At 38.2% G+C, this 22,035-nt stretch overlaps 1 protein-coding gene across 1 annotated transcript in view; it reads right to left on the bottom strand.

Annotated features, from left to right (window-relative positions):
- Positions 1-22,035, bottom strand: part of Cpa6 (carboxypeptidase A6) — a 330,677-nt gene that overhangs the window by 182,484 nt on the left and 126,158 nt on the right. The window lies entirely within an intron of this gene.

Here is a 22,035-nt window from a genome sequence, read left to right as displayed (position 1 = left end):
AATTACAACAGACCCAAACCAAGGCACATTATTATGAAAATACCTAACATACAAAATAAAGACAGAATTTGAAAGGCTGTGAGAGAAAAAAATCAAATTACATTCAGGGGGAAACCAATATGTATATCAGCAGATTTTTCAACCCATACCCTAAAAGCTAGAAGGACCCGGAACAACATTTTTCAAGCCCTGAAAGAAAACGGATGCCAACCAAGAATCTTATACCCAGCAAAACTTACCATTAGATTTGATAATGAAATAAGATCCTTCCATGATAAACAAAAGCTAAAAGAATTTACAAAAGGAAAGCTGGCATTACAGTACATTCTCAGCAAAATATTCCATGAGGAAGAGATGAAAAACAACAACAATGCAAATCAGCAATGGGAGGAACTAGCCTAAAGGAATAGCCAAATAAAGGAGAAACCAAGTCATGTCAAAAAAAAAAAAAATGAGCCAAATAACCGAGAATACAAATCATATCTCAATAATAACCCTGAATGTTAATGGTCTGCACTCGTCAATAAAAAGACATAGACTGGCAGGTTGGATTAAAAAGAAAGATCCAACAATATTCTGCCTGCAAGAGACTCATCTCATAGAAAGAGATTAGATTCCCACAGACTAAAGGTGAAAGGATGGGAAAAACATACCATGTACATGGACTCAGCATAAAAGCCAGAGTATCCATCCTCATGTCAGATAATGTGAACTTTAAGCCAAAGTCAGAAGGGATAAAGAAGGACATTTAATACTGGTTAAGGGAACCATAAATCAGCAAGACATAACAATCATAAATATCTATGCCCCAAACAGTGGCTCATCCCTCTACATCAAACAAATCCTTCTCAATTCCAGGAATCAAATAGACCACAACACAATAATACTAGGTGACTTTAACGCACCTCTCTCCCCACCGGACAGATCTTCCAAACAAAAATTGAACAAAGAAACCATAGATCTCAATAACACAATCAATAATTTAGACTTAATGGACATATATAGAATATAACATCCAACAAAGAGCAGATACATTTTCTTCTCAGCAGCACATGGATCCTTCTCTAAAACAGACTATATTCTATGCCACAAAGGTAATGTTAGCAAGTACAAGAAGATAGAGATAGTACCTTGTATTCTATCAGATCATAATGGATTGATATTAGAAATAAATGACAGAGTAAAAACCAGAAACTACTCCGATATCTGGAGATTAAATAATACGCTATTGCAGGATGAATGGATAACAGAAGACATCAGGAGGGAAATTAAAAAATTCATAGAGGTAAATGAGAACAAAGAAACATCATATCAAAATCTCTGGGACACTATGAAAGCAGTACTTAGGGGAAAATTTATTTAATGGAGCGCATTCAATAAAAGAAGAAAAAAATCAACAAATTAATGACCTAACACTACAGCTCAAAGTCCTACAAAAAGAAGAACAGAGCAACACCAAAAGTAGTAGAAGACAGGAAATAGTTAAAATCAGAGCTGAAATCAATGAAATTGAAACAAAAGAAACAACTGAAAAAATTGAAAAAATAAAAAGTTGGTTCTTTGAAAAAATAAACAAAATTGATAAACCCTTAGCCACACTATCAAACAGAAGGAGAGAGAAAATCCAAATTACTAAAATTCGGAATGAACAAGGAAATATCACAACACACACGAGTGAAATACAAAACATAATTAGAAGCTATTTTGAAAATCTATACTCCAACAAAATAGAAAATCTTGAAGGAATCAACAGGTTTCTAGAGACATATGAATTACCAAACTGAACCAGGAGGACATACACAATTTAAATAGATCAATTTCAAGTAATGAAATAGAAGAGGTTATCAAAAGCCTACCAACAAAGAAAAGTCCGGGACCAGATGGGTTCTCAGTCGAGTTCTACAAAACCTTTAAAGAAGAGCTCATTCCAATACTTCTCAAAGTATTCCAGAAAATAGAAGAGGAGGGAACCCTCCCAAACTCATTCTATGAAGCCAATATTACCCTGATACCTAAACCAGACAGAGACACATCGAGGAAAGAAAATTTCAGACCAATATCCTTAATGAACATCGATGCAAAAATTCGCAACAAAATTTTAGCAAATTGCATACAAAAATATAATAAAAAGATAGTGCACCATGATCAAGTGGGTTTTATCCCAGGGATGCAACGTTGGTTCAACATCCGGAAATCAATAATGTAATTCACAGTATCAATAGACTTAAAGTCAAGAATCACATGCTTATTTAGATAGATGTAGAAAAAAACATTTGATAAAATACAGCATCCTTTCATGCTCAATACACTAGAAAAAATAGGGATAGTGGGAACATTCCTTAACATTGTAAAGGCCATCTACGCTAAGCCCATGGCCAATATCATTCTAAATGGTGAAAAACTGAAAGTATTCCCCCTAAAACCTGGAACAAGGCAGGGATGCCCTCTTTCACCACTTCTATTCAATATCGTCCTTGAAACTCTAGCCAGAGCAATTAGACAGACCAAAGAAATTAAAGGGATACGAATAGGAAAAGAAGAACTCAAACTATCCCTATTTGCTGATGACATGATTATGTATTTAGAGGAACCAGAAAATTCCACCAGAAAACATTCAGAACTCATAAGTGAATTCAGTAAAGTAGCAGGATATAAGATTCATGCTCATAAATCCAATGCATTTTTATACATAAGTGATGAATCTTTGGAAAGAGAAGTTAGGAAAATATCCCATTCATAATAGCTTTGAAAAAAATAAAATACTTGGGAATCAATCTCACAAAAGAGGTGAAAGATCTCTACAATGAGAACTACAGAACACTAAAGAAAGAAATTAAAGAAAACCTTAGAAGATGGAAAGATCTCCCATGTTCTTGGATAGGCAGAACTAATATTGTCAAAATGGCCATACTATCAAAAGTGCTATACAGATTCAATGCAATTCCAACTAAAATCCCAATGATGTATCTCACAGAAATAGAGCAAGCAATCATGAAATTCATCTGGAAGAATAAGAAACCCAGAATAGCTAAAGCAATCCTTAGCAGGAAGAGTGAAACAGGGGGTATGGCAATACCAGAACTTCAACTATACCACAAAGCAATAGTAACAAAAACGGCATGGTATTCATACCAAAATAGACAGGTAGACCAATGGTACAGAATAGAAGACACGGACACAAACTCAAATAAATACAATTTTCTCATACTAGACAAAGGGGCCAAAAACTGCAATGGAGAAAAGACAGCCTCTTCAACAAATGGTGCTGGGAAAACTGGAAAACCATATGCAACAGAATGAAACTAAACCCCTATCTTTCACGCTGCACAAAACTCAACTCAAAATGGATCAAGGACCTCAGAATCAGACCAGAGACCCTGCATCTTATAGAAGGAAAAGTAGGTCCAAATCTTCAACATGTCGGCTTAGGATCAGACTTCCTTAACAGGACTCCCATAGCACAAGAAATAAAAGCAAGAATCAATAATGGCATAGATTCAAACTAAATAGCTTTCTCTCAGCAAAGGAAACTACCAGCAATGTGAAGAGAGAGCCTACAGAGTGGGAGAAAATCTTTGCCACACATACTTCAGATAGAGCACTAATTTCCAGAATCTATATAGAACTCAAAAAACTCTACACCAAGAATACAAATAACCCAATCAACAAATGGGTTAAGGAAATGAACAGACACTTTGCCAAAGAAGATCTACAAGTAATCAACAGTTACATGAAAAAATGTTCAACATCTCTAGTAATAAGAGAAATGCAAATCAAAACTACCCTAAGATTTCATCTCACCCCAATTAGAATGGCAATTATCAAGAATACAAGCAACAATAGGTGTTGAAGAGAATGTAGAGAAAAAGGTACACTCATACATTGCTGGTGGGGTTGCAAATTAGTGCAGCCACTCTGGAAAGCAGTGTGGAGATTCCTTAGAAAACTTGGAATGGAAACACCATTTTACCCAGCTATCCCACTCCTTGGCCTATACCCAAAGGACTTGAAATCAGCATACTACAAAGATACAGTCACACCAATGTTCACTGCTGCTCAATTCACAATAGCCAGATTGTGGAACCAACCTAGATGCCCCTCAATTGATGAATGGATAAAGAGACTTATATATATATATATCTATATATCATATATATAGATATATAGATATATATATATTACACACACATATATAATATTACACACACACATATATATATATATATATATATATATTACACACACACAGACACACATACACACAATGGAATATTACTCAGCCATAAAGAATAATAAAATTATGGCATTTGCAGGCAAATGAATGCAGTTGGAAAATATCATGCTAAGTGAGATAAGCCAATCTCAAAAAACCAAAGGATGAATGATCTCACTGATAAGCAGATGATGACACATATAGGGGTGGGAATCAGGCAAGGATGGAGGAAGGAGGGACTCTATAGAGGGATAGAGGGGTGGGAGGGGTGGGGGGGCAAAAAAAGTAACAGAATGAATCAAAAACTATTACCCTAGGTAAATGTATGATTACAAAAATTGCATACCTCTACTTCATGTACAGAGAAACAAGATGTATCCCATTTGTTTACAATAAAAATGAATTAAAAAAAAGATAAAATGTTTTTTAAAAAACCTAGTATTTTAAGTAAAACTTTCCCTTAAATCATGTTCAAAAGTAACTCTTTTAGTGAGACCCTATGTATTAGGGTTCTCTAGAGGAGCAGAATTAACAGGGAATGTGATTATAAAAAGGGGATTTATTAGATTGACTTAGAGGACCAGAAGCTGGATAGTCCACAATGTCTGTCTGCAGCTGGAGAGCTGGAAGAACCAGCAGTTGCGCAGTCCAAGATGCAGAAGCCACAGAACAAGAAAAATCAACAGTGCTACCCTAGTCTGAGACCAAGGCTTCTGGAAACTCCCTGGAGGATCACTGGCAGAATCTGCTTTGGAAGAGTGAAGAAGTGAGAGTCGATATCCTCAGATGATTGAAGCAGCAATCAAGCACCTGTTCAAGAAGAGTCGAGCTTGCATCTGCATTTGCTTCCTTGTTCTTCCAGCTTTTATTCCATCCTATTGGGCAGTGCTGCCCATGCTGAGGGAGGGGCTCCATTTCATTTCACTATCCCACATTCCAATTACTCCTAGACACGCCCTCATGGACACACCCAGAGGCCTCTTAATCATAGGCATCTCTTAATTCAATCAAGTTGACAATTCAAATTAACCATTATACCCTATCTCAAAATAAAAAAACCAAAAAGGGCTGGGGGTGTGGCTCAGTGGTAAAGTGTCTCTGGGTTTAATCCCTGGTACCAAAAAAACCCAAACAACCCCCACCAAAATGAAAACACCTCCATAGCTTGGAAAAGTTCTATAGAACAGAGAGCAGAATAGCTCCATTTTTTAAAAATCTGTATAACTGGGATAGTAATGCCAACCTTTCTAAGAATTGTGAGAATTACATGAGATAATATATATCTTGGCACCTAGCAGAGTGCTTGGCACATATTAAGTGTTCAGTCTCTTCTTTCTCCTTTTTTGGTGGGTAGAGATTTTTAGGTTTGGCCCCTACTTTTTGCCATGGCCTTTTCATTTCTCTATTTCTCTTCAGATAGTGGGGTTAGTGAGAACAAGGAACCTACGTTATCCTGTTAACCACCATATCCCTGGGGCTAATGAAAGTGCTATGCCAGTTATTAATATGTTGCCTCTGGACTTCAGGCCCACCTTCTTTTTGTCCTGCTTTTGTGTGTGTACACTAAGGATTAAAGTTGAGCAACCATTCTACCACTGTTATACCCCCAATCCCACACATCCCACTTTTTTGTCCTGCTTCATAATTCTCAATTAACTCTGTACAATTTTCTCCTTTGATAGTTGATCAAGGTTAAGCTTTGGCAAGAGAGGGCTTTAGAGGGATTCTGAAAGAGACACAGGAAAGGAAGGAGATTTTTTTTAGGGGGGAATTGAATTCAGGGACACTTGACCACTGAGTCACATCCCCAGCCCTATTTTGTATTTTATTTAGAGACAGGGTCTCATTGAGTTTCTGAGCACCTCGCTTTTACTGAGGCTGGTTTTGAACTTGCAATCCTCCTGCCTCAGCTTCCCAAGCTGCTGGGATTACAGGCATGCACGGAGATTCTTTTTCTGTCTCTCATATGTTTTCTTCCTTCCTATGACAAGGATGCTGGTAGCTATGGGAGAACCCGTGGCACTTATTCTCCAGGAAGTTTTACTGAAACCAAAGCAAGAGACCAAACCCCAGTTTTCTGGCACCCCAGTCCTTGGGCCACTGATTCTAAGGAGGTCTGAATCTTGTCCTTAAAATGGACAGAAAGATGGTCTATCAAGTTCTTAGACCCTTCCTTGGATACTTTTTCTTTATCCTGAGAGTTAGAAGCTGCCCTCTTCATTTGTATTTTCTCATGCACTTTTAGAAATTAGTCATTATCTACTTGTTAGTACTATTTGGTTTAGTCTATTTTCTATAACAAGATACCCCAGATTAGGTAATTTATATAGAAGAAGTTTATTTAGCTTATGGTTGTGGATACTGGAAGTCTAAGACTAGGTAGCATGTCAAGGGCATCATGCTATGTCATGACATGGTGGGAAAGCGGGCCTGTGGGAACATGCAGAAAGGCCAAACACAAGGGGAACCTAGCTTTAAAATAACTTGCTCTTGTAAGTAAACAATTCAGTCTCATGAGAGCTGTGTTAATCCTCCTTAATGATCTTATCTCTTCTCAAGGGTCCTACTGCCTCTCAACTGTTACAATGGGGATCAAATTAAGATTTGGAGGGGAAAAAGTATAGCACTACTTTATATTAAAAATTTCCTATTCAAATTATTGGTGTGGTTTCTGTCTTCTGACTGGGCCTTGACTGATCTATTTGTTCAATATTATTTGTTTAACAGAATAGATAGTAGGCTATCTATTCTAAGTGAGGTTCTTGATATGGTAGCTGGAGTTTTAGGGAAGGGAGGGATAGACAGATCAAATGAGGGAAGAAGAGTATATTCTGCCCTTCCATTGTTTACCCTCTCATATCTATTCACGTCTTGTCCGGAAGCCCAAGGTTTGTTCTCTCTATATATCATCAACAAGCTATATGTCACTATCATCAAAAGGCTTAATCTGGTCTCATAACACAAAGGCATTTTCTGCCTATACTTCTGATATGATCTAAGGGAGTAAACAATGAGATTAGTGATTCCGCTTCTCAAAGATTACATTTTCTGTACTGGTCAATGCATTTTCCCAGCAAGAATATGGTCTTAGCCTACATCACTCTCCACATTAAAAGTGTGACCATAATATGAGAAATCAGAAAGAACACGGATTAGATAGCCTTGAAATAAATGCAATGATTAGGAAAACTTTTAAGAAATATATCTGTGGGACCATAGGATTTTAATCCCTCCACATTTATACAACTAGAAAAATAAAATGGTAGAAAATAAGAAATTCCTTTAATCAAGAAAAGTCTTTGTGGTTGTGGCTGATGAATATGCAAAAGCTGCTTTGAAACTGTTTTAGGGCACAAAGAATTGCCACATATGCATTACTAGTACATGCTTTAGGATATCAGGAGTGAGTTTAATCAAGTATGTCAGAGAATTGAAGAGATACAGACATTTTTGATTATACAAAAACACAAATTGACTCCTAGGCAAAACACCTGAACTCTGATTTTCAAATTCAAATGTTTCTAAGAACCAGCTTTATAATATTCATTGAGTAAGTCAATACCCAAAGGCAAAGATCTTAAATTTAAGTAAGAATTTAATGAAAGACTGAAAATCTCAGAGATGGTTCTCTCAAGAAAATTATCAGGCTATTATAGAAATCCTGCTTCCTCCATAAAATTTCCTTAGTATTTGAAGAGATGGATAATTCTCCCTACCTTCCTCCCTGGACTCCATGAGACCCCTTAACTAACAATTCCACCATTAAGAACCCATTAATTTCTTCATTCCACCTATATTTTCCCTCTTAAAATTGTGTTGAAAATATATTCAGTCATACAGATGCTCTTGATGAGAATCTAAGTCAGGGTTGTTTGTATTGTAATTATAGGCATGTCAATGTATAAATGAATTACATTTACTCATCATTCAAAAAATATTTTTGATTGTCTATTATAGGCAGGTACCAGGGAATAAAAATGAGTTAGGCATGAATCCTACCCAAAGAAATGTGATAAATGGTTCTTTCTTTTAGCAGGTTCTCAATCTGGTAATGGAGATCAGGAAATGGAAGCAGAGAAATTAGATAACTTGTAGACACTCATACAATGACTACATGGAAAACATGTGGATATGAACCCAATGTTTCTCTAGGGGTGATCCTCAATCACCATGTTAACCACATTGCACTTTTGACCTGTACAATTATTCTCATGGTTAAATATTTAATAGTACATTTAGATGGTCACTGGTTTTCATTTACATACTTGTGCCCTGAAACTGGCCGTTAGGATAATGGTCCATTTCTATAACAAGAGTTGTAGGGTTCAGGTGTCACACCACCCTTCCTATCAACACTGACCTGTGAAACCAAACAAGGCCTGAAAAAAATTCACTTATATACTAGAAAAGCAAAATGGAAGAAAACAGGAAACTAATCAAGCAAAGTCTTTGTGGCTATGGTAGATGAATATACAAAGGCTGCTCTCAGTTCATGGGTCCAGGAAACAGTGCTAAAGTACAGCCTTTACTCTTGATAGAATACCCTTTCAGTCACCAGAACTTTATCTTTGTCCTTGAAAAAGGAACTTCATCTATCCCTACATCTTGAATCATGTCACTGTCCTTTAAAAATGGAAATCTTGAGAGATTCACATTTTAAAGCACAAATCATTCTACCTTGGTTATTTTTCAGGTGAAGTCTCAAGGATAAATATAAAGGTGACTTATAAGGAACAGGGGGAAAAAAGTAAAACTTGAGAGATGGATCATGAAGGAATAATGGTCTCTTTTAAGCCTCAGTGAGGCTGTGTTCCTGCACTATAAACCCCTTCTAGCACCAGCTGAAGGGTCAGTCATTGCCTCCCTCTAACACCACATGAAATCAGAAACACATTAAGTTTCAGATCCTTAAGAAACTCAGTTTGTTGGTGAGAAAGTGCAAAGTGATAAGGGTGCTAGGATAGAGGTGTCTGTAGAATTTGGTGTCAGAACTTAAGAACCTGATGCTTTAGTCTTGTGCTCCAAAGATGAGTGATATTCATCACATGGGCAAAGAAGAAAAAAGCATTCCAGACAGGAGGTCAATTTGAGAAATGCACCTTGGTGAGAAATTACAATTAGCTGAGTATGGTTAGTGTGTGGAGTGCTAAGTCAAGGATAGGGACAGATGCTAAGAAGTATTAGAGAAGTAGAGAAGTGTCATCTTGATGGGCCACGTGTGTCACACCTGAGAGTCTACCCTAAGCCAGTGGTCTACCCCCTTGGTCACATATAAAATCCCTAGGGAGTTTAAAAAAAAAAACAAAAATAAATAATCAAGCCTCACTTAGCAACTGAACCAGATCTCTGGCACTCGGACTAATGTCAGCCTTTCATACAAAGATTCCTAGGGCCGGGAGCGGTGGCGCTTCCCTGTAATCCCAGCAGCTAGGGAAGCTGAGGCAAGAGGATTGAGAATTCAAAGTCAACCTCAGGATGGTTTTCAAGATGGTGGACTAGAGGGTGACTGTTGCTCCAGGACTCAGGATTCAAGAAAAGGAGGTATTAAGAGACTTGGGACCAACTCAGAGCTGCTGGGTGAGTCTCTCCTACTGGGCATGGCTCCCCAGATGGGGCGGTAGTCCCAGAATGCAGGGAACTTTGTGGAGTAGAGTTGCCCAGTGAGAGTCCCCTGCTGGAGTGGTGAACCCGGACAACCGGGAGCATTGTAGAGGAGGGCCGCCCAGCGAGAGGCTTTGGTGCAGAGTGAGGGTCCCAGACCCGGGCGGCAGGAGTGGACTGCAGGCAACTTCTCGGAGGAGGGCCGCCCAGTAAGAGGTTTCAGCGCAGGGTGAGGCTCCCTGGCCCAGGAGGTAGGTCCGGACCCCAGGGAATGTCGCAGAGGACGGCCATTAAGTGAGAGAGTCCCTCGCAGGATCAGGCTCCCCAGCCCAGGTGCTAGTTCTGGACCAAAGGGAACTTCTCAGAGGATAGCTGCCCAGTGAGACTTCCCCACTGGGTGAGTCTTCCCTGGCAGAAGAGGCTTTCCCACCAGGGTGGTAGAACCAGAGACACAGGCCCAGACCAGCCATGCCCAGCCTGTGGTCTAGTCCCCCTTTGGCTGACCATGGATCAACAAGTGGAGGTGCCTCTGCCCACTAGCAGGGAATATACCCCACCTGAAGGCCACCAATCCTAGAGGGGCAATTTCCTTGTGGAGCACTACATTATCAAGTTCCTCCAAGACTTCAGGCTACTGAAGGCTAGGAGGTGAGTTATTGGACACCTACAGGGACACCATAAGTCCATAGAGGAAATATGCAATATCTCAGAGTTTCACTACTAGAGGGGTAGATACCTGAGCAATATGAGAAAATAAGGGAAGAAAATGTCCCAAACAAACCTAGATGCTACACCAATAAAATCCAATGACAGCATGGCAGAAGAAATGTCAGAAAGGGAGTTCAGAATGTACATAATTAAAATGATCAGAGAAGCAAATGATGAGATGAAAGTGCAAATGCAGGCTTTGGATGATTGCACCAATCGACAATTAAAAGAGCAAATACAGGAAGCAAAAGATCATTTCAATACAGAGTTAGAGATACTGAAAAAAAAAACAGACAGAAATCCTTGAAATGAAGGAAACAATAAACCAAATTAAAAACTCCATAGAAAGCATAACCAATAGGATAGAACACCTGGAAGACAGAATCTCAGATATTGAAGAAAAAATATTTAATCTTGAAAACAAAGTTGACCAAACAGAGAAGATTGTAAGAAATCATGAACAGAATCTACAAGAATTATGGGACATCATGAAAAGACCAAATTTAAGAATTATTGGGATTGAGGAAGGCTTAGAGAAACAAACCAAAGGAATGAACAACCTATTCAATGAAATAATATCAGAAAATTTCCCAAGCCTGAAGAATGAAATGGAAAATCAAATACAAGAGGCTTACAGAACACCAAATGCACAAAATCACAACAGATCCAAACCAAGGCACATTGTAATGAAAATGCCTAACATACAAAATAAAGACAGAATTTTAAAGGCTGTGAGAGAAAAAAATCAAATTACATTCAGGGGGAAACCAATATGGATATTAGCAGATTTTTCAACCCAGACCCTAAAAGCTAGAAGGGCCTGGAACAACATTTTTCAAGCTCTGAAAGAAAATGGATGCCAACCAAGAATCTTATACACAGCAAAACTTACCTTCAGATTTGATGACAAAATAAAATCCTTCCATGATAAACAAAAGCTAAAAGAATTTATGAAAAGAAAGCCAGCACTACAGAGCATCTCAGCAAAATATTCCATGAGGAAGAGATGAAAAACAATGATGTAAATTGGCAAAGGTAGGAACTAGCCTAACGGAATAGCCAACTAAAGGAGAAACCAAGTTGTGTCAAAAAACAAAAAAGAGTCAAATGACCAGGAACACAAATCATATCTCAATAATAACCCTGAATGTTAATGGCCTGAACTCATCAATCAAAAGGCATAGACTGGAGGATTGGATTTAAAAGAAAGATCCAACAATATTCTGCCTGTAAGAGATTCATCTCATAGAAAGAGATGCCCACAGACTAAAGGTGAAAGGATGGGAAAAAACAAACCAGGCACATGGACTCAGCAAAAAAGGTGGAGTATCCATCCTCATATCAGATAATGTGGACTTCAAGTCAAAGTTAGTCAGAAGGGATAAAGAAGGACATTTCATACTGGTTAAGGGAAGCATAAATCAGCAAGATATAACAATCATAAATATCTATGCCCCAAACAGTGGCTCATCCATGTACGTGAAAAAAATCCTTCTCAATTCCAGGAATCAAATACACAACAACACAATAATACTAGGTGACTTTAACACACCTCTCTCTCTAATGGACAGATCTTCCAATCAAAAATTGAACAAAGAAACCACAGATCTCAATAACACAATCAATAATTTAGACTTAATAGACATATATAGAATATACCATCCAATGAAGAGCAAATAAATTTTCTTCTCAGCAGCACATGGATCCTTGTCTAAAATAGACTGTATATTATGCCACAAAGATACTGTTAGCAAATATAAGAAGATATAGTACCTTGTATTCTATCAGATCATAATGGATTGAAATAAGAAACAAATGACAGAATAAAAAACAGAAACTACTCTAAAACCTGGAGATTAAATAATACGCTATTGTATGATGAATGGATAACAGAAGACATCAGGAAAGAAATTTAAAATTCCTTAGAGGTAAATGAGAACAAAATCTCTGGGACACTATGAAAGTAGTACTTAGAGGAAAATTTATTTCATGGCACACATTCAATAAAAGAAGAAAAAAAATCAACAAATAAATGACCTACCACTACAGCTCAAAGCCTTAGAAAAAGAAGAACAGAGTAACACCAAAAATAGTAGAAGATAGGAAATGGTTAAAATCAGCTGAAATCATTGAAATTGAAACAAAAGAAACAATCAAAAAAATTGACAAAATAAAAAGTTGGTTCTGTGAAAAAATAACCAAAATTGATAAGCCCTTAGCCACACTAACAAAGAGAAGGAGAGAGAAAACTCAAATTACTAAAATTTGGAATGAACAAGGAAATATCACAACAGACAGGATTAAAATACAAAACGTAATTCAAAGCTATTTTGAAAATCTATGCTCCAACAAAATAGAAAATCTTGAAGACATCAACAGGTATCTAGAGACATATCTAGAGACACGAATTACCTAAGCTGAACCAGGAGGACATACAGAATTTAAATAAATCAATTTCAAGTAATGAATTAGAAGAAGTCATCAAAAGCCTACCAACAAAGAAAAGTCCGGGACCAGATGGGTTCTCAGTCAAGTTCTACAAGACCTTCGAAGAAGAGCTCATTCCAATAATCCTCAAAGTATTCCATGAAAGAGAAGAGGAGGGAATACTCCCAAACTCATTCTATGAAGCCAATATCACCCTGATACCTAAACCAGACAGAGATGCATTGAGGAAAGAAAATTTCAGACCAATATCCTTAATGAACATCAACGCAAAAATTCTCAACAAAATTTTAGCAAATTGCATATAAAAATATATTAAAAAGATAGTGCACCATGATCAAGTGAGTTTTATTCCAGGGATGCAAGGTTGGTTCAACATTCAGCAATCAGTAAATGTAATTCACCTATCAACAGACTTAAAGTCAAGAATCAGATGATTATTTTGATAGGTGCAGAAAAAGCATTTGATAAAATACAGCATCCCTTCATGCTCAAAACACCAGAAAAAATTGGGATAGTGGGAACATTCCTTAACATTGTAAAGGCCATCTATGCTAAGCCCATGGCCAATATCATTCTAAATGGTGAAAAACTGAAAGCATTCCCCCTACAAACTGGAACAAGGCAGGGATGCCCTCTTTTACCACTTCTATTCTACATTGTCCTTGAAACTCTAGCCAGATCAAGTAGACAGACCAAAGAAATTAAAGGGATACAAATAGGAAAAGGAGAACTCAAACTATCCCTATTTGCTGATGACATGATTATATATTTAGAGGAACCTGGAAATTCCACCAGAAAACTTTCAGAACTCATAAGTGAATTTAGTAAAGTAGCTATAAGATGTAGTAAAGTAGATATAAAATCAATGCTCATAAATCTAATGTATTTTTATACGTAAGCGATGAATCCTCTGAAAGAGAAGTTAGGAAAACTACCCCATTCACAATAGCTTTGAAAAAAATAAAATACTTGGGAATCAATGTCAGAAAAGAGGTGAAAGACCTCTACAATGAGAACTACAGAACACTAAAGAAAGAAATTAAAGAAAACCTTAGAAGATGGAAAGATCTCCCAAGTTCTCGGATAGGCAGAATTAATATTGTCAAAATGGTCATACTACCAAAAGTGCTATACAGATTCAATGCAATTCCAACTAAAATCCCAATGACGTACCTCACAGAAATAAAGCAAGCAATCATGAAATTCATCTGGAAGAATAAGAAACCCAGAATAGCTAAAGCAATCCTTAGCAGGAAGAGTGAAACAGGGGGTATCGCAATATCAGAACTTCAAGTATACTATAAAGCAATAATAACAAAAATGGCATGGTATTGGTACCAAAATAGACAGGTAGACCCAATGTTACAGAATAGAGGACACGGACACAAACCCAAATAAATACAATTTTCACATACTAGACAAAGGGCCAAAAACATGCAATGGAGAAAAGACAGTCTCTTCAACAAAGTGCTGGGAAAACTGGAAAATCCATATGCAACAGAATGAAACTAAACCCCTATCTCTCACCCTACACAAAACTCAACTCAAAATGGATCAAGGACCTCGGAATCAGACCAGAGACCCTGCATCTTATAGAAGAAAAAGTAGGTCCAAATCTTCAACATGTCGGCTTAGGATCAGACTTCCTTAACAGGACTCCCATAGCACAAGAAATAAAAGCAAGAATCAATAACTGGGATAGATTCAAACTGAATAGCCTTCTCTCAGCAAGGGAAACTACCAGCAATGTGAAGAGAGAGCCTACAGAGTGGGAGAAAATCTTTGCCACACATACTTCAGATAGAGCACTAATTTCCAGAATCTATATAGAACTCAAAAAACTCCACACCAAGAATATAAATAACCCAATCAACAAATGGGCTAAGGAAATGAACAGACACTTCACAGAAAAAGATCTACAAGCAATCAACAGATATATGAAAAAATGTTCAACATCTCTAGTAATAAGAGAAATGCAAATCAAAACTACCCTAAGATTTCATCTCACCCCAATTAGAATGGCAATTATCAAGAATACAAGCAACAATAGGTGTTGAAGAGAATGTAGGGAAAAAGGTACACTCATACATTGCTGGTGGGGTTGCAAAGTAGTGCAGCCACTCTGGAAAGCAGTGTGGAGATTCCTTCGAAAACTTGGAATGGAACCACCATTTGACCCAGCTATCCCACTCCTCAGTCTATACCCAAAGGACTTGAAATCAGAATACTGCAGTGATACAGCCACATCAATGTTCATAGCTGCTCAATTCACAATAGCCAGATTGTGGAACCAACCTAGATGCCCCTCAATTGATGAATGGATAAAGAAACTGTGATACACACACACACACACACACACACACACACACACACACATGCAATGGAATATTACTCAGCCATAAAGAATAATAAAATTATGGCATTTGCAGGCAAATGAATGCAGTTGGAGAATATCATGCTAAGTGAGATAAGCCAATCTCAAAAAAACAAAGGATGAATGATCTCGCTGATAAGCGGATTTTGATACATGATGGGGGGTAGGAGAGAGGCAGGAATGGAGGAAGGAGGGACTGTAGAGAAGGAAAAGAGGGGTGGGAGGGGTGGGAGGAAGAAAAAATAACAGAATGAATCAAACACCATTACCCTATGTAAATGTATGATTACACAAATGGTATGCCTCTATTTCATGTACAAACAGAGAAACAAGATGTACCCCATTTGTTTACAATAAAAAAAGTCAACCTCAGCAATTTAGCAAGGCCCTAAACAACTCAGTGAGATCCTGTCTATAAATAAAATATACAAAGGGGAGTGGATGTGACTCAGTAGTCGAGTGTCCCTGAATTCAGTCCCTGGTACAAAAAAAAAAAAAAAAGGTTCCTATGGGTTTCTGTGTGACGCCTGGGGTGGGAATTAGTACTGTCAAAAATGGGGAACACTTAAAAGGTGATAAAGAGGTTTTCATTTCAGAAAGATGATCCTGGCTGCGATGTGGAGAATGAATGGATGCCATCTGTGAGGGCTACAGAAAAGACATGTGGGAGATGAGTGCAATTCAGGCTCATGATGATCAGGGCCAGAACTCAGGCAGTGGTAGTGAGACTGCAGAGAGGTTAGGCAGCTGTCATTTTCCATCTGGAATTTGGTGACAATTTGGAATTGGAATGTGTGTGTGTGAGTGGTGGTGGTGGTGGTGGTTGTGGTAGGGAATAGAGGATGTGATAGATTACAATGACCATAAATTCTTCCCCTCTCTGTATTCACACCTTACAATTCTCTCATCAAGCAATAGAGCCTATTCCTCCACTCCAACTTCATGATTTCCTTTAGCTAGTGGAATATGGAAGAAATGACAGCATTCACTTGCATTTAAGGGAGTTTTGTAAATATGTTCTTTGACATTTTGGGACCCCTGTGACTCCCCAGCAAATCATCTAGAGTTAACTAGATAAATCATGAGACATGATCCCAGCCTTCAGTCTGCCAATCACTAAATGTGCATATGAGGCAATGACAGATGAGGTCAGATGCATGAAGGAGCCCAGTCAAGATCATCTTCTCTGAAAGATTGTGCCAGACCCAAACTCTCAAACTGTTCTCTTAAGTATGTTAGGTGTGTAAGTGTTTTCTACTACCCAACAAGAGGAATTACTTTTAAAATGTAAAAATTAGTCTCAAAACAGGTTGTTTTGAGAACTGGCAAGTCTTAAAAATAGAAAGGAAACATAGTCAAGTCGAAATACTAAAGTACTATCCCAAGGGCATGTTGTCAATCCAGCTGAGTCAATTAAATAAGGGGTCACTGGGGTAGCCATCATTGCCACCATCATGGTTGTTGAAGGCTTACTTTTGAAAGAATATTTCTAAGCTACTCCTGTTTCCCCACATATTATATTGTTTCTCTTAATATGTTTTTGCTTTTGAGTTTTTTTAATTATCAATAGCCACTTAGAGGAGAAAAATACAGGCCACATATGAAACTTGTGTTCCTGAAATTTAATCCATAACTTCATTTGGCCATCTGCCTGGATTAGAAGGAGTTTTTTCTCGCTTTCAAAAATCATTACAAAGAAAGCAAATGTTGCTTCATTACTTAACAAAGGTTTCAACAAAAATAGAAATACAATTTTTCTACCCAAACATATTGACAGAACAGTATTTCACTTTTACTTTCTATTGAAAACTATCTTCAACCAATATACTAAGTCACTGGTTGTTTAAGGTCATCATATTAGAATTTTGCTAAGTTACCACAAATTTCGCAACTTGATTTTATTACTTCACTCTTTCTGCAGGTCAGAAATCTGGGTATAGTATGGCTGGATTCTCTGCCCAGGGTGTCACCAGGATGAAAACAAGGTGACAACTTGGGTTGTGTTCTCATCCGGGTCTCAGGGTACTCTTACATTCTCCCTAGTTGGCAAAATTCATTTCCTTGTAGCTGTATGATTGATGTCCTGGTTTTCCTTTTAGTATGGCGGGGACAATGCTCAGCAACTAGCAACTACCTACAATTTCTTGCAAGTGGCAGTTCATAGGATGAACGTTTGATTTCTTTCAGGCCAGCGAAACCAACTGGAGAAAACACTGTTTTTGAAGGGCTCTCCTGATTAGTTCAGGCCCCACTGGGTGATCTTTCTATTCAACTGACTGTGTGAAAGCTTTTAAGTGCCTAGGTTACTGTTTGGTGGGTTACTTTGAAGAGGATGTGAGTTAAGAATCCTGGGGTCCATCTGAGAATGCTGATTATCATAGTCATTATTAAAAGGTTCTATAATTACACAACCAGTTTCTAATAAAATTGGAAACATAGAATATTCACTGCACGAATTATACCATCCATGTTCTTTCTTACAGGTTTCCCAACTGACTACATTGTACAGTTGGTTGTTTGAATTGATAAACTCCCCAGCACTGCAGGTGTTCCACAGCTCCCATAGGTTCAGGTGTATGATTTGGGAGCATAATTAGAGAAGACATGAGTTAAATACAGAAAGAAAAAAACCTTGGGAGTGAGAGATGGAGGCCATACTGGGATGAAAAAAATTCCACATTAAAAAAAAAAAAAGGAGGAGGGATGAAGGCTTCCTCATAGGAAGTACAGTTTTCTTCTACAGGAACTTGTGACTCTTGGCATGTCCCTCAATGATACCTGGTGTACAACTAACATCTTTAAATTTGTGCTCCAGTTTGAGAAAGAAAAAAGTGACAAACTTGGAAAAACAGGGTAGTTTTCTACCCTCTATCTCTGATGAGAAAATTGGAAACAGAAGTGTCATTAATTTTTCCTTCAACAAGGGATGTGTTAACTCTGTAACAGAAACTTTGTGATGTTGCATAAAATCATTTCTCTTTCTTCAGAGCACAAAAGAATTTGTGAAGAAATGCAGGCAGAACACAGTGTTCAGATTCTAATTTTACTCACCTGCAACCTGTTCCCCTTCCATCATAACTTTATTTAAATCATGGTTATGCTCTTAATTAACAATTTAATTGGTTGGTGCTTTCTCGATCCCGTTCTCTGGGGGCATGGTTTTCTGTTTAACTTTCTTGTTTCAATTCTTCAGCAAAACCATAAAATTTAATTAGGAAAATAACCAGCTTTGTAACAGCAGTTCTATGTCTAATTAGCTATGCTTTGACTGCACCTTCTCAGATTCCACTCAATATTGTACACACATTTTGCATTTGTTCATGTTTCAGATAAGACTTTGTGAATTTATAGCCAAAGCATGTCATCCAATCACTTTTCCCTTTCTTTAACATGCTTGGTTATAGCCAGTGAAATCAGGAAAATTAACTTAAAGCCTTCATATAAGAAACCAAAGGCCAAGACACAGATTGGTACCTTAACTGAATGCCTCTTTTGTACAGATGTGGTATAAATTACCACAAGCTTAGCTGCTTAAAACAATTTCCATTTATCATCTCACAGTTCTGTAGAAGAGAAATCCAGGTATGGCTAGATTCTCTCTTCAGGTTCTCCATGGGCTAAAATCAAGGTGTTGGCTGGCCTGTATTCTCACTGGGGTCTGAGGGTCTTCTTCTGAGCTAATGTAGTTGTAGCAAATTCCAGGTCCTTGTGGTTGTAGGACTGATGACTCCATTTGCTTGCTGCCTATCAGCTGGGGATGACTCACCTTGCAGAGGTCACTGCCATTTCTTGCCACATAACTCCCACAAATAGTTTACAACACAACAGTCGAGAAGAGCTTTGAGACCCACAGAGCACTTCTCTTTCTTCTTCCTCTGTGAGCTGCTGGAAAAATTCTTTGCTTTTAGAGCGCTCACCTGATAAGGTCAGATCACCACCAGGTAATCTCCCTTCTGCTACATCATCCTGGAAATGACTATTCCATCATATTCACAAGGAAAAAATGTTGCAAGATGAGCAAGCCAGGAGGCAGAAATCTCAGGGCCCTAGAAGAATTCCGTCTACCACGGAGTGCTTTTAGGAGAAGGTAGCAACTAAAGGCTTTGTGGCAAATCTCCTTTCCCCCTGAAGGCACTGCACAAGGTATGCAATGAATGGCCCCAATTCTGTCCTATCAGCTCTTCAGGGCAGAAGATGACATACAGTCACATTCTTTCTTCTCTGCAGGCTACCTTCTTTGCCTGGCCAGAATTGCTGCTTTCCATAGAGCTAACAGATCTCTTGGTAAAATCATTTGAATTTAAAATGACATCAAGGGAAAAAATACTTTTAGACAGAAATTTATCTAAGCTCAATACCTCAAACTTTAGTTCAATAAAACTACTTTTCTAGTGAAAGGAAAAGAAAAAGAATGTAGGAAAGATTTAACAGAGCGAGGCCTGAAAATGCTATCTTTAGAAAGGCCTGTTTGCAAATTTTTTCCTTAGCTGGCATCTGGGAACTTGGTTTTCCAGGAGGATTCCTACCACCCTAACTGATAAGAATAACTCAATTTGCCTATATTGTTTGTGCAAACAATATAGTTCATGCCAAATATGTGCTTTTCTTCTGGAAATCTCAAATTTTGGTATATGCCAGGCAGAAGGTAATGACATGACCAGGCCCCAACAAAAACATTGGACACTGGGTTTCTAATGAGCTTCCCTGGTGATCAATGAGAATGTTGCACAGTGTTGTCAAAACTCATGCAGGGGGAATTCAGCATGTCCTATGCCATTCTGCTGGGAGAGAACTACCGGAGGCTCCTGCATGGGTTCCACTGGACTTTACCCCATGTACCTTTCCCCTTTGCTGATTTTACTTTTTATACTTTTGCTGTAAAAAATCATAGCTCTCAGGAGGATTACATGTTGGGTCATGTGAGGTCTCCTGTAAATCACTGAACCTAAGAGTGGGCTTAGCATTCACTAACTTTAGAAATAATGAGAATATGAAGTGCTTATAGTCTGAGACGAGGCTCCATTGCCCTGCAAACTTAGCCTAAATTCTCTCCTCTGGGAGGATGATAGAGCAGTCAAACTAGAGGCCAGAGGTAGGCCCCCTCCTATCCTAGAGGGCCTGGCACTGCCTGGCCCCTTGTTCCAATTCTGTACCATGACTGGGCAAGTTACTTAACCTCTGTCTTTCTCTCTCAGTTACTTCATCTGTAAAATAGCAATAATAATTGTACCCACTTCATATGATTGTCAACATGAAGTAATTTATAGAAAGCATGTAGCCCTGTGGCAGGCTCTTGGTGATTGAGAAGGGCTGATGTAATTCTCTATGGAGTGGAATAGCTGGAGCATCATGGATCTTTTAATCTTCTCCTTCCCCTGTCTCCTCTCCCCCTCTTTTTTTTTTTTTTTTTTTTTTTTAGGACTGAACCCAGGATCTTGTCCATACTGGGCAAGTACTTTACCTCTGAACTACATTCCCATTCCTTTAAATTTTTTTTTTTTTTTAATTTTGAGACAGAGTCTCACTCCAGGCTGGCCTGGAACTTGTGATCCTCCTGCCTTGGCCTCCTAAGTAGCTGGGATTTTTGTCAAGCACCACCTTACCTGCCAGTGTTCTGAAATCAACTCCTTGTTTTTCCTGTCACTTTCCTCCCCACTTTCTTACCAGCACACTTTACTTCCCTTCTCACAGTGGTCCACTAAACTCCTTTATGTCTAACTCATTTCCTCCTCACTTGACTACTTTTTTTAAAGGACAGAATGGAAATGACATGGAGGAAGGCCTTTCTTTAAATGCATACCCAAAAGGGCACAATATAAATATGTGGTCATCAGTGCTCCAGTCCTAAATATGCTCAATGTCTTCCATCTGTGATGATTTCTGAGAGTTTATAAGCAACCCCAGTAGTCTTCACTGATATAATTTTACTGCTTTTGATAATGGTAAGTGATCATCACATGTACAACTGGTGCAAATTCGTTTTTATAGCTTTTTAAGGCCTATCATGTAAATAGATTCACAAATTGGAGAAAAAGACTTTGTTCTAATATTTGGTTCAGAAACATGAGTCTAAAATAAAAGTGGCTATTTCATTTTTCCAATGGTATATTTAAACACAATTTCAATGGAGATGGAAACTTCTACTCAAACCTTTCTTTACTTCATTGCAACTATTAAGGTCCTGGAGGACTGGTTACAGAGTGTTCAGCTATACCACCAAAGAAGACATGGTGGGGGTGATGACCATACATGACGAGAAGAAGGTTAATTTCAGTGTCACAGAAGCAGAGTCCTTAGAAGAGGAAAGGAGGTTTAGGAAAAACCCAGCGAGTACAGTCTCTCAGATATCGGGTAAAAGAGTCACAGTTTTGGGAGAGGGGTACAGAGATGTCAGTGCTGGAAATGGACGCTGCTTGGGTGGGGGCTGAGGATGAGGAAGAAGGAAAAGAATCAGTAAACTCAAAGTTAAAAATCTTGTTTGCAAATAAATTTGATATTTAAAGGGAAGATACAAAAGAGAAAAAAATCAAGCCATAGATAAAAGACCAAAAGTATAGTAACTACAATTATCTCTAGAAGTCATCACATTTATCCCTGGTCTCTCATCCCTTAACACCTTCTCCAGTTAGCTGTACTTCCATCATCTAGACAAATAGTTCTCTGTCTCGGATTAGAGATTACTGATGCTGCT

This window comes from Sciurus carolinensis, chromosome 1, assembly GCF_902686445.1.
Source record: "Sciurus carolinensis chromosome 1, mSciCar1.2, whole genome shotgun sequence".
Taxonomy (NCBI): Eukaryota; Metazoa; Chordata; class Mammalia; order Rodentia; family Sciuridae; genus Sciurus; species Sciurus carolinensis.
Note: the sequence above shows the minus strand (reverse complement) of the source record. Positions and strands in the feature narration are given on the sequence as shown.